The sequence below is a fragment of the Puma concolor genome, chromosome C1 (assembly GCF_028749965.1).
Source record: "Puma concolor isolate L17-30 chromosome C1, mPumCon1.1.hap2, whole genome shotgun sequence".
Lineage (NCBI taxonomy): Eukaryota > Metazoa > Chordata > Mammalia > Carnivora > Felidae > Puma > Puma concolor.
This window is the reverse complement of record NC_141674.1, coordinates 148,510,898-148,524,061: the sequence shown is the minus strand read 5'-3', so window position 1 is coordinate 148,524,061 and position 13,164 is coordinate 148,510,898. Positions and strand designations below refer to the sequence as shown.

Sequence of the window (13,164 nt, the reverse complement as noted above, 5' to 3'; positions counted from 1 at the left end):
ACATTAAACGTTATCTTAGGTATGTATGTGTAAGAAAAAAACGTGGCATATATAGGTTTCGGTACTATCCATGGTTTCAGGCATCCATTGGAGGTCTTGGAATGTATCCCTCATGGATAAGGAGGGACTACTGTATCAGTGTAGTGGTACATTAATTACAGTTGTTGAGCCTGTGTTGACCCATCATTATCACCCAATGCCCATGGTTTTACATTAGGGTTCACTCTTGGTGTTGTTTGTTCTATAGGTTGGGGACAAATGTATAATGACCCTATCCACCATTTCCAGTATCAAACAGAAAAATTTCACTGCCCTGAAAATCCTCTGTGCTCCATCTATTAATAATTCTTCTCTCCCCCAGTCACTCCCTGGAAACTACTGATCTTTTTTTGTCTCCATACTTTTACCTTTTCCAGAACTACATTTTCATAATATGCTTCTATGGAGTATTTTGAAATCTATATAAAGCATTCTTGCTATCATTGTGTTAAACTATAGGGGAATACAAATATTTTTATTTTATTTTATTTTAAAGATTTTATTTTGAGTAACCTCTACATCCAGTGTGGAACTTGAACTCACAACCCTGTGATCCAGAGTCGCATGCTTGGGGTGCCTCAGTGGCTCAGTTTGTTAAGCACCCGATTCTTGATTTCAGTTTAGTTCGTGATGTCACAGTTTGTGAGGTTGAGCCCTGCTTGGGATTCTCTCTCTTCCTCTCTCTCTGCCCCTCCCCTGCTCATGCTCGTTCTCTCTCTCTCTCTCTCTCTCTCTCTCTCTCAAAATAAATAAATAAGTAAACATTAAAAAAAGAGAAAGAGGGGTGCCTGGGTACCTGGGTGGCTCAGTTGGTTGAGCGTCCGACTTCGGCTCAGGTCATGATCTCGCAGTTCTTGAGTTCGAGCCCTGCATCAGGCTCTGTGCTGACAGCTCAGAGCCTGGACCCTGCTTCAGATTCTGGGTCTCCCTCTCTCTCTGCCCCTTCCCCGCTCATACTCTGTCTTTCTCTGTCTCTCAAAAATGAATAAACATTAAAAAAAAAAAAAGAGTTGCATGCTCTACTGACAAAGCCAGCTGTGCACCCCACAAATACCTACTTTAGAATAGAGTCTATAAGATGTTTCTGTGAGGGGAGGCCTGAAGTGCTAAATATTGGTGGGTGTGTCTCTTGAGCTGAATGTTCAGGTTGCTCAGATATGGTTGGAAACTTGCACATAGACACAGAAACACGTAACTCAGGATTAAGGCTTGTAAGGGTCGGTCTATGCAGCCTCCTTGGTTCAACACTTTTGGAAAGTCTCCAGTACCTGTCCAACGTTTTTGTTTTGTTTTGTTTTGTTTTGTTTTGTTTTGTTTTGTTTTGTTTTTAAAGGAAAGTCTAATTTACTATTTTTAAAAACCTTATTCTTTATATAAATAGTTTATTTTTGATTATTTAATTGCAAGTATTACAAAACAGTATAAAATACAGACATAGGTACAGGTAAAATTTCCTCTCTGTCTTTGCTCTTTTGCCCATAGCTGATAATTTGAAACACATACTTACTCATACACAGATCTTATCGTATTACAAACAGTATGCATATTCATTATGTTGAAAGCTTGATGAACATGACTATACATTTTGTTTTACAAGTTGCTTTTTCCTTCCACTTGATAAGTTGTGGGCATTTTCCCTTTCAAGAAGAATTTTTCCTTTTAAGCAGAATGTCAGTCTAAATAATGACTGCTTAGTGTTCCTTATAAGGCTGTAACGTAATAACCGGTCCTCAAGTGAGGGGTTAGCCTATAATTTAAAGGGGGATGCGGGGGGAGACCTTTCGCATTAGGCAGAAAACAAAAGCCACGGCTGTTGACATTGGACTTTTAGTCTTAACGATGTGAGTTTTTATTTTCCAAGGCAGATGATGCACAGCTTTGGATTGTTGCCCAGGTGACAGTTATGGCAATTTTTCATCTTCTGTGTGACTGCAAGGAACTTCTTAGGCACCAGGCTGTGTTAATATATTAGTGGAATTGTTGGTTTTGGCTGCCATCCTTGGAGCATTTTGAAATATTTTCATGCCCATTTAAGGTGGGCATGAGGTTGAATTAGTTTTAAGAGGAAGTAATGAATAAACAGGGACGGAACTAAGAGACTGACTTTATTTTGCATATGTATTTGTTTGAACGAGTAGGAGATGATGGTGTTTGTTAATTGCTAACCCTGTGATTCTTAATTATGAAACAGGGTTAAGATTGTTCAGCTCACTGGTTTTCCAAGTGTGTTTGACAGTAAGAATCGCCAGAGAAGTGTTCAGATTTCTAGGGGTTAGAGATAAATATTTGTAATGTTTTTACTTGGTAAAATATTTATATTCAGGAGGTGATACAATCAATGTTTATAAGATTAAAAAGGTACAAAAGTGAGAAAAAATAAGCCTCACTCCTCCCCATCTCCCAAGTGCCCAATTATTCTTCCTAGAGGCAATTCCTACCAAAAATTCCTACCAGTTTTTTGTGTTTTCTTTCAGAGATTTCAGGGCGTATATAATATACAACACATAACCTACAGATTATTGCAGTTTCTTTTGTGTGTGTGTGTGTGTGTGTGTGTGTGTGTGTGTGTGTGTGTGTGTGGTTTTTTTTTAACCCAGATGGTAACAATATATACTATTTTGTACCTTTTTTCACTGAGATAAAATTTCTTGGAAGATCTTATATTAATACTACATTCTTTTCTTCTTAATTTTTGAAATGTTCATTTTTGAGCGAGAGCGAGCATGAGTGAGTGGGGGAGAGGCAGGAAGAGAGGGGGACAGAGGATCCGAGGTGGGCTCCCCACTGACAGCACAGAGCCCGACACGGGGCTCAAACTCAAAGTGCGAGATCATGACCTGAGCAGAAGTCAGACGCCCAACCGACTGAGCCACCCAGGCACCCCAATACTGCATTCTTTTTTAATGGATGCCTAGTATTCTACTGTGGACCAGTGCTGTAATTTACGTAACCAGTGCTATGTTGATGGCCATCTAGATCCCTTCTAGTTTATTTTTTATTGTGAACACGGCTGTAGGGAATAACCTTGTACATATAATATTTCAAACAGGGTCACAAACATATCTGTAGGATCCATTTCTTGCAGTAGAACTGCTATGTAAAAGGGTACACGCTTTTTAAATTTTGTATAAATTTATTGCCAAGTTGCTCTGCTCATTGAGCTTGTGGAGTTTTTGATTTCAACAGCAGTGGATGAGAACACTGCTTCCTCATACCCTTGCTGATCACAGTATGATTGTCAAAGGTGTTTTTCTTTGCCAAATAGATAGGTGAGAAATGACAGTTTAATGTAGCTTTAGTTTGCATTTTTATTTCTGTTGACATCGAGCATCTTTTCATAATTTTAAACACTTTCCAATTGTGTTCCTTGTATGTTGGTGTCCTTTGTCTATTTTCCTATTGGGTTATTGATTTTTTTTTTTTATTATCAGTTCATAGGTGTTCCTATGCATTAACAAAATTAAGTGTGACAAGTGATATTTATGTTTTGTCATTTGCACAGAAATAATTATTGTGCTGTGCATATTATTTAAAATCGTGTATACTTAAGTATACCAATTTATTCACTCAGCAAATACTTATCGAATGCCTCTTATATATTAGGCACTTGTTCTGGGCAGCTGTGTATATATAATAGTGAAGAAAACAGATCCCAATTCTTGCTACGTGGAGCTTACATTGTAGTGGAAGAGACAGTCAATAAAAGATGTTCAAAAACATTTGTAGCGCTACATAGATAATCAAACTTTCTGTGACTTCAGGAATTCGTATCACAGGAAAAAGACCTTTTCCATTTCTAAACTAAAAATCTATCTCATGATCCCTTGTATGTCATGTGGCTCGGTGTTTTTTAGGTTTAAATCTTTGATCCATCTGGAATGTTAGGTATGAATCCAACTTAATTTTTCTCTATTAATTAGGATAAGGCTGAGTTGCTGTAATCAGGGGATATGCTATGGTTCAAAGAACATGGAAGTTGATTTTTGTCCTCACCTAAAGGTACCGGTGTGAGCAAACCAGGTCAGCAGACCAGCCCCTATCCACTGGTCATTGAGACTTATGTTCCTTCTGTCCAGTATTTATCTGCATGGTCATAGATGGGTTGCTCCTGTACCTGGGCTCCCTCCATGCAAAGGACAATGGAGAAAGTCCAGGGCAAGTGATCAGAAGTTGCACATACACCACTTATACTTCCATTGGTGAGAACGTGGTCTTGGGGTGCATCAAGCTGCAAGGGAGAGTGGGGAATGCAGTCTCTGTGGGTCAGCATGTGCCCAAGAAGCAGCCAAGAAGGAATTTTAGTGAGAAATTAGTGGTCTCTGTCACACTGGCTAGTTGTTCCAATTTTACTGAAAGTCCCAACTTTTCTTCTTTGATTTCTTTTGTATTCTATATTCTCCTGTACATCTTGGTCCATTTTTGGGGTATCCATTTAGTTTCACTGATCTATCTGCCCATGCGTGTACGAGGATCACAGCTTTTTAACTCTCAGAGCTTATAGGTGTTACTCCTTGTGATGGGGGCAGTTCCATTTTGCAGAATTTTCATATTTTCTTTAAGTTCCATTTGGTGGAATTTTAAAGTGCCATTTCACAGAATATTCATTCATGTCTATTTTCATGTGTGAGGTTTTAAAAAGTATATGGGCACTTGGGGTGCCTGGGTGGCTCAGTTGGTTAAGCGTCTGACTCTTAATTGTGGCTCAGGTCATGATCTCACTGTTGTGAGATCAAGCCCCACATCCGGCTTCGTGCTGAGTGTGGAGCCTGCTTGGGATTCTCTCTCTCCCTCTCTCTCTGCCCCTGTTCTGCTTACTCTTTATCTCTCTCAAAATTAAAAAAATAATAATAAAATAAATTAAAAATACATGAACTTTAAAATAATCATATCTAGTCGCCACTCTCTCCCCTGTAAGAAGAACACCTGCTGATATCATTATCAGGATTGTTATATGTATATATACGAGGGCTCACATCTTTATGATTTTAATTTTTGTTGCTTGATGATAGCTTTACACTGTGCTTGGGAAACATTGATCTGGACTCTACAATCTTCCTATATCCTTGGCCCGTGAAACTTATATAATTGAAGGAGGAGAGAGGAAGGACCAGCCTATCATACGATGTATTAATTTTATTTAATACTTGATTTCTGATTATGACTAGCTAACTCATGCCTATTTCTCTATTAACAGTTAATAAACTTGGAACTTGCAAAAACAGTTTTCATGTTGAAGATAAAAAATAGTTGATATTTCAAAAGTTTATTTACAAAACCTTATTTATGTCACAGAACTGGGGAGATTTTTGTGTATATATACGATACACAGTGCTGTTACTTCCTGAGAGAGAGAGAGAGAGAGAGAGAGAGAGAGAGAGGGTGAGAGCGAGCATGCGTGTGCGTCTGTGTGTGTGTTTTATCATGAATGTGCCCTTTTTTTTTGTTTTTGTTTTTGTTTTTTAACAGCACACATTCTGCTTTGGTCTTCTTTTTATCTTTTTATTATAAGATCAAACACAGCTATCCACATAAACCATACATAGTTTAGGTAATTATTATAAAGGGAATATTTTTTGTGACCACCACACAGATCAAGAGAGAGAGTATTAGCAGTTTCCCTTGAGCCTCTGGTGTGTCCCAGGCCAGACATAGCCCCTCTCTCCCTCCAGAAGTCACTGCTTTCTTCACTTCTGTAATAATTGCTCTGTTGCCTTTCTTTATGGTTTTATCACCCATGTGTGCATACCTAGCCCCTGTACTCTAGTCTTGAGCATCCTTTTATGTCTTTTAAGTCTCTCAAACCTCAGGTTCCCCCAGCAACCCTTTCCTTTCCTTCTTTCCTTATAGGTTATCTGTTGAAGAACTCATCCATTTGATCTCTAATTTCCTACTGGCTGGATTTGGTGATGGTAACCATGGTTCAATTCAACTTGTTCTTTTTCTTTTAGTGAGAAGTGGTGTTTTAACTCCACTGTCTGGGCACTAGGAATACCTACTGCCTAGGTCATTGTTTCTAGGCCTTTTAGTAGACAAAGGATAACTATATATAGAATACTTCGTAAGTTCATACTGGTGCTTCCAATTCAAATTGAGTTTATATGGTTCTTACTTAACCTTTTCTCTATTACATGTATATATCCTTTATTTCACACACAGATTTCTGGTTCTCTGAAACAGCGGGAGATGCTAGAATTCGAATATACCATAGTAACTCATTTGCTTTCTGCCACATTATATACAGAGTATTCTCAGTACTGCCACAATCCTAACACTGAACCTCTCGTTATAATAACGGAAAACAGTGAAAACAACTTATTGGTATGCTATCCCCATTTTCCCTGTAATTTTTTTTTGTGTGTGTGGGGGGGAATGCAGGGGATGTTTATAGTTGAAAATCAGGCAAATTGAAACACTGATTAGCTTTTAGATGATATTTGGAAGAGGGATACTTTTAATTTTGTTAGGTGAGATGTTGATTTTATAGTTGTATTTAGAAGAAGTCCTTATTTGTGAGAGAATTTGCGGGTGAAATGATGTGACATCTGGGATGCTCATTAAAATACCACAGGAAGAAAATGGGCAGAACAGAGGAAATAAGATCACTTATTTTTGAAACTAGATGGTAGGATGGTGCTTATGATTAAACCTGGGGGGGTCAAAAATCGGGTTTTTTAAATACTTTTCAGTTTTTACGTAATTTGAAATATCTAATACAATTTTTTTTAACGTTTATTTATTTTTGAGACAGAGAGAGACAGAGCATGAACGGGGGAGGGGCAGAGAGAGAGGGAGACACAGAACCAGAAGCAAGCTCCAGGCTCTGAGCCATCAGCCCAGAGCCCGATGCGGGGCTCAAACTCACGGACCGTGAGATCGTGACCTGAGCTGAAGTCGGATGCTTAACCGACTTAGCCACCCAGGCGCCCCTCTAATACAATTTTTTAAATTAATTTTATAAAGAATGGAAAGACAAGGACATATGGTGGGAGAAGAAGGTGATAAGGATAGGAGTATATGAGTAACGAAGAGGCGATCCCATTCTCCACCTGGTGGTTCAGTCTCAGCTCAGTGGCCTTGATGCTATGGAATTGGGTACCATCTTGAGTGAGAAGAGGGAGCAGAGATGTGAGGCCCTGTGGGAAACTAAGATTTCAGGGATGAGTGGCAGAAGAGGAAAACCCCATCCAAGGAAACTGAGAAGGTCCAAACCATAAAAGTAAAGATCTAGGGAGAGTGGAGCCTCTGAATCCCAGCCAGGGAGGAACCCAGGGACAGAAGGGGGTCATCACCACCATGTTGCAGAATGGGCAAGTGAGCCCCCCCTCTATTCTCAGCACCACCTGAATTGCTGAGGGCTTGGGGGGTTCCTGGGCCTCATGTCTGGTCAATCGAATCAAAATCTCAGATCCCTTACAGATATGAAGGATAAGGTAAGGTCTACAAAGAGACCCTTAACAAGAGGCACTTCAGTGATGGATTGGATAGAGGAGTGGGAGCACATGGAAGGAGCAGATTGCTCTTGCTAGAAAGTTTTCTATGAAGGATGAAGAGGGTCAATGTGGGAGGACTAGGGCCTGAGGTAGGAGGTGGTTGTCCAAATAGCTGTCACTTACAATAATAGAAGAGGTTTGTCTGTTAAAATGGAGAACGTGAATGGTTCCCCAGGCAAGATGGCCGAATGGTCAGGCTCAACATGGGCATCTGCCACCCCTCAACCGGAGAGATTATTTTTTGGCAAGAACTTGATTTTTGATGGTTCAGGGAAAGCTTGGAAATCATCATCATGGAATAGATGTTCCTTTTATTTGTTATTATTTTGAATTACGTATTAAAAGAGGAGAGGCACCCAGGTCTTCAGTACCTTTGCTTCTCAAGTTCCATCAGGCCTTAGGGCCCATCCCTGAGGAAGAAGGAAGGAATGGGGTCTGCAGGACCGACCAGGCACTTGTTTTTGTCATTCAGGGCTCTCTTCGCTCCTCTTCACAGTCTCTGATTTCTTTTTCTTGGTTTCCTTTCCTTTGTGCTCAGGTGGGCACTGTCATGTGCGTGGAACCTCTAAAAAGTGTTGCCTGGTGTGGGGTGATAGTTTTCAGTTATTTGCTTTGGGACTATTGGAGGGATTCCCACATTTCACGATTTCATAATCACAGTCTTCGAAGGTTGTGGGGAGAGGACTGACAATCCCGTTCCTCCTGTTTTCCTGGGTCTTTGTTTTGTTTTGAATAACAGATTGGGTTCCTCATTTCTACCCTGTAGGCTTTCTACCTCACAGTACTTGGGAGCATCAGCTATTTCCTAGATTTCATTTCTTTCTCCCCACGTAGTAGAACTCATTTATTTTTACGTTTAACTGGCCATTAATTTCTTTTGTAGGTCACGGAGTGTTTGGGGTTGGGCAGGTGGTCTTTCAGTTCCTTCAGTTTTCTGGTCTCTCTCTGCCCGGGATGCAGAGCCTCTCCCAGCCGTGACTGCCCTTCTCCTCCTTGTTGTCTGTTGTGGTTACTTCAGTGCTAACCCGTTCGACTTGTGCACTGTCCCTGTGTACACAGTTCCATTTTCTTTCTCATGATCGTATTTATACTTTTGATGGATATATTTAAATGAACAGCTGTGCATTTGTTGAGTCATACCACAATTATCTGATTCTGCTTTAGCTGCTCAACTGGCAAAAGCATATTTCAAGCTAAGTTGTGAGAGAATTCCATTAATCGCATTCTAGTCCGGGGAGGGGAGAGGAAGAAGACCACTAAGAGAAGTCTTTGTAGAGATTGTTAATTAGTTACTCCATTATTTTAGAGTAGGTTGATTTAGTTGCTCTTTGAGGGGTCACCTGAAGAAACTTGACAAAGATGTAAATAACTATAAAGGTTTAATGATATCAGTCTTGTAAGCAAAATTCCGCGGAATCATTGCTGTGTAGATAAAGATAGTAGCTGGTGCTGGTCTGTTTAAACAGATAAGGGGTCCTTTAAAAGTGCTCCTTTCTGTAAAGACCAGTATTTTTGACTGAACATTTCATTAATTCATTGGCAGAGTATTTTGTTGTAAGCCTCCTGGACAGATAACCTATGATACCGAAGATGTTACAACTTTTCTTTTTGTTCAAATATATTAATTGCTAATTGTAACTCTGATTGAGTCTTTGGCTTCCACCAGCCAGATCTGTTTTTCTCTTGACACTTCCTTGGGGTTCTTTCTGGAGGTTATTAATAGGCATGGAAGCATGGCTTTCCAAATAGCATCAATAACTGTTAGAAGACTGGGGGTGGGAGGAGGAGATAATATGTCAATTTCTGACTTGTAGAAGATGTATTTTCAAGCTACAGAAGCTGTCTCAGAGGTCACTGGGGATGGCTCTGGGCAGATCGGCTGGTGTCTGCAACTAGAGCTCCATGCGGTCCTTTCCAAATGGGATATTGTCCACCAGGGAGTTGTCTGGTATACCCGGAGTCTGCCAGCCGACTTTTTGTTTGGCTGCTTCTCTTGGATGACACCTTGGAAAACTGAAATCCAAGTTACAAAGGAGATCTTTTCATTTATCTCAAATACCTGGTTGCTACTATATTAAATTGAGAATGAGGAGTATTACCCTCCCCCAGTCATTTCCTTGCCAGGCTGTATACAATTCCTTAAACCTCCCCTCCCTCTCCCCACCTGAACCAAAGCATAGCATAGACTAAGAAGTTAAAGTTACCGTGTCTTAATTGATATTGAGTGCCCAGTATGTGCCAGGCATGGCGATGTAGCCATGAGTTAGGTAGAATTTTTACTCTCGTGTTAAATATTAAATATATATATATATGTATATATATATATATATATACATATATATATATATGTAATGTTTATTTTTTACTCTTGTGTTAAATACATATATATATGTGTAATATATAATATATACATATATGTAATGTTTATTTATTTTTGACAGACAGAGCACAAGCAGGGAGGGGAGGGGTAGAGAGAGAGGGAGACAAAATCTGAAGCAGGCTTCAGGCTCTGAGCTGTCAGCATAAAGCCCAGTGTGGGGCTCGAACTCATGAGCCATGAGATTATGACCTGAGCCAAAGTCGGACGCTCAACCCACTGAGCTACCCAGGTGCCCCACTACTTATATTTTGATAAGTGGGGGAAGGAGGGATGGGAGAGGGGGGAACATAATAACGTGAACTAATAAATCAGCAAAACAGATTTCACAGTGCTAAGTGCTAGGAGAAAATTTGGCAGGGTAATATAATGTAGGGGCGAGGGCGGGAAGGTCTGAGGTGGGAATAGGCTTGAGTGTGTAGGTAGTATGGATGGGAAGGAAGGTTCTGGTCAGGCTGGCATATAAAGGGTGGGTTTATTTGAGGTTTTATTGTTTCTTTTTTGTTTTTGTTTTTTTACCTCCACAGAAATATGCTCTAGTGTCTCCAATGTAAAAAAAAAAAAAAAAAAAAAATGAGAGAGAAATACCTCCTTGGTACTGGTGTCTCTTTTATTTCATCCTAGCCTTCCCTCCAGCCTTCAAATTATTATAGGTTAATCATATTAGCCTTAGAATTGGGACAGTTTTATCAGACAGTAGTTGCCTGAAACACCATTTGTCCAGTAATGGGTACAAAAGTCTGCACTATTAGGTGAAAGGGGAAACTTCAGGCATAGTTAGAAATGAGAAGACAGAGGGTCGAGGCAGCATCTGACTGAGGATTTAGGGAGGAAGTGGGATTTTAGATGGACTCCACAGTTGGGCATCCACAAGTTTTCTCTCGGGCCAGTGGTGGGGGGAGGGACTAGGGATAACAGGGTCCTTCCTACCACTGGGTAAAAAAAAGGAAAAATCGTTCCAGTCATAGTATGTGAACTAGAGGGAGAGGCATGAGCCCTGAGCTACCTAGGAGAATATAACAAAACAGCTGGGAGTTGATGGGGTCCTGTAAGTTGAAACAAAGCAGGAGAGCCATGGCTATTTGATACACAGGGAACGAAGTGGAAAATGAGGGACAGTTTCCATGCAGTCAAGCGTGTTGAAATAAAACCTAGTCTTTGGATACCAGTAAGGCATGCAGTGGGTGATCACAACATCAAAATCTCAGAAGCTTTACTTAGTATTATCTGTAAATTGGGTAGGGGTGCAGCAAAGTCAGTTTCGTCCTGTATACATTTAAAATAAATTTACTGGGGACTCTTTGGTTCTTACATGCTAGCCTAACTTAAACCTTTCACTTTTCATTCAATGAAGGCTCATCTTCCCCACCCACCAAAGCCCGTTCAGATTATATTGTTCTTTTCCCCTCCTTTCCAAGCCTTGTCTTGGGTCCATCTGTCACAGCTGGAATGTTTGTAGTGTAACTCTTTCAGTCAAAACCCTTTCTTTCCTGAAATAATCTGTAATTATTTCCTCTAACTACAGGATGGACTGATCCAGGGGCTGGGTTTCAGTTCTATAGGACTTGTCCAAGAAGCTATTTGTATTCATCTATCGCGGAAGATCAAATTACATGCTAATATTCTGAAAGTAACATCCCACCAGAAACCCTCCAGCAGCAGTGAAGTCTATATAAAACCAAGCCCTGGCAACTTACACATTGCCAGTTCAGACACAGTGTGGTGTTAAATATATTTCACAGGTCATTTGTGAACTGGAGAAAAGTCCCTGACTTATATGGTATGATGGCTTCGGGTTAGCTTTTTTTTTTTTTTTTTTTTTCTTCCCAGCGTAACTGACAGCCGTCTTTTCACCCCTTCCACAGGTCCAGGTAGTTGCGAGCAAGCTGTCCTTGGGTTGTCTCTCGCCTGTTGAGCATAGAAGAGACAGAATTGTTGGTACATAATGGATGATTTTTGTCCTACTTGGGGGTGGTTGTTTTAAGTATACCCTCCTGCAAAGTTTTATGTCCAGAATTTGTCTTACTACTAACTCTGTCCCAAATGTGCCTGGCTTACACTAATTTCTGCTTTCATATTGAGATGTGAGCTACAGGAGAACCAGAGAGTGGATTGAGAGGTGGGAGATGGAAACCACTTGATGAACAGTATCAGAGTGGCTTGGTTTTCCTTTCACATTTAGATCTTGTTTTCAGGAGTGCAGAGACAATCTGAGTTTGCAGAGCCTATGAAATTAATTTTGAGGTTAGAGCGACGGAAAGAGGGCATGAGTGAAAGATGGTCCAAATAGCCGTGAGTAAAGATTATTTTCTAAGAGGAAAATCAAGATGGTTAAAGCACAGAATGTGTTGAAACTTGGATAAAATGTTAAGGATGACAAACACACATTGCTAAACTGTGGCTGGCTGGTTTAATGAAGGTTGTAAGTCATGGTTTAATAACACCTGAACTCTGGTCAGGTGGTCTTGGGTTTAATCTTGTGTCCTTTAGCAAGTTACTTCTACCCACTCATGTTCTTATCTGTAAAATGGGATTAATATGAGTATTATTTTAAGAGTGTTTAGGGGAGAGATTGAATGAGACAGTGCATATGATCTCTAAGCACAGTGTCTGACTAGTTAGTATGTGCCACTACTGTTAGGGTGAGAACTATGTAATGTTAACTGATAACAAGAGAAAACAGAATTACTCTTGCTCCTTTTCCTGCTCTGCCTCTACCTTTTATATTAAAGAGACTGAATTTGTTTTCCTAATGGAAGGCATGGCAGAGACCAATAAAGAAATACAAAGAAAAAAACTGGAAAAGTAGTGACAACCCTCACCAGTTATGAGAGAACAACCGCATGTAGATGGTGTAAAAGTTATTCAAAATTGGGAGAGGTGGGTGTACAACCTCGGCTTTTAAGATTCTTTCTAACTTGGAGATTGTTAGAAGATGAATTGAGGAGAGTATCAAGAAAGTCCCTATTAAGTAAGTACTCAGTAAATTATGTGTTGAACAAATGGACAGACCAAATGAGTTTAGACTAGTCCAGACAATGAACACTTTGTAGACCTTTCTGATGGGAAAGTATCTTAATTCACCTTACAATTTTCCTTCATCTCCAACATCGCAGATAACAAGCTGTTTGCTGTCCTTAAGTCTAGGTTTTAGGAATATCCTTTGTTCTAATAGTGGATTAGCAACTAGATTGCTTAATATGAGTTCCAAAAATTGAATATAGAAGTGTATTATACTCTTGTTTATTCTGTGATCAA

General features: G+C 39.9%; 1 protein-coding gene across 4 annotated transcripts in view; it reads left to right on the top strand.

Moving 5' to 3' along the window:
- ACVR1 (activin A receptor type 1) overlaps positions 1-13,164 on the top strand; it is a 142,055-nt gene that overhangs the window by 54,460 nt on the left and 74,431 nt on the right. Inside the window, exon 2 of one of the 4 annotated variants that reach the window (XM_086718646.1) lies at positions 6,196-6,357. The exons of the other annotated variants lie outside the window; for them this stretch is intronic. The gene's annotated coding sequence lies outside the window, so the exon portion shown is untranslated. The remainder of the gene's footprint in view (positions 1-6,195; positions 6,358-13,164) is intronic. 4 annotated transcript variants of the gene reach the window in all.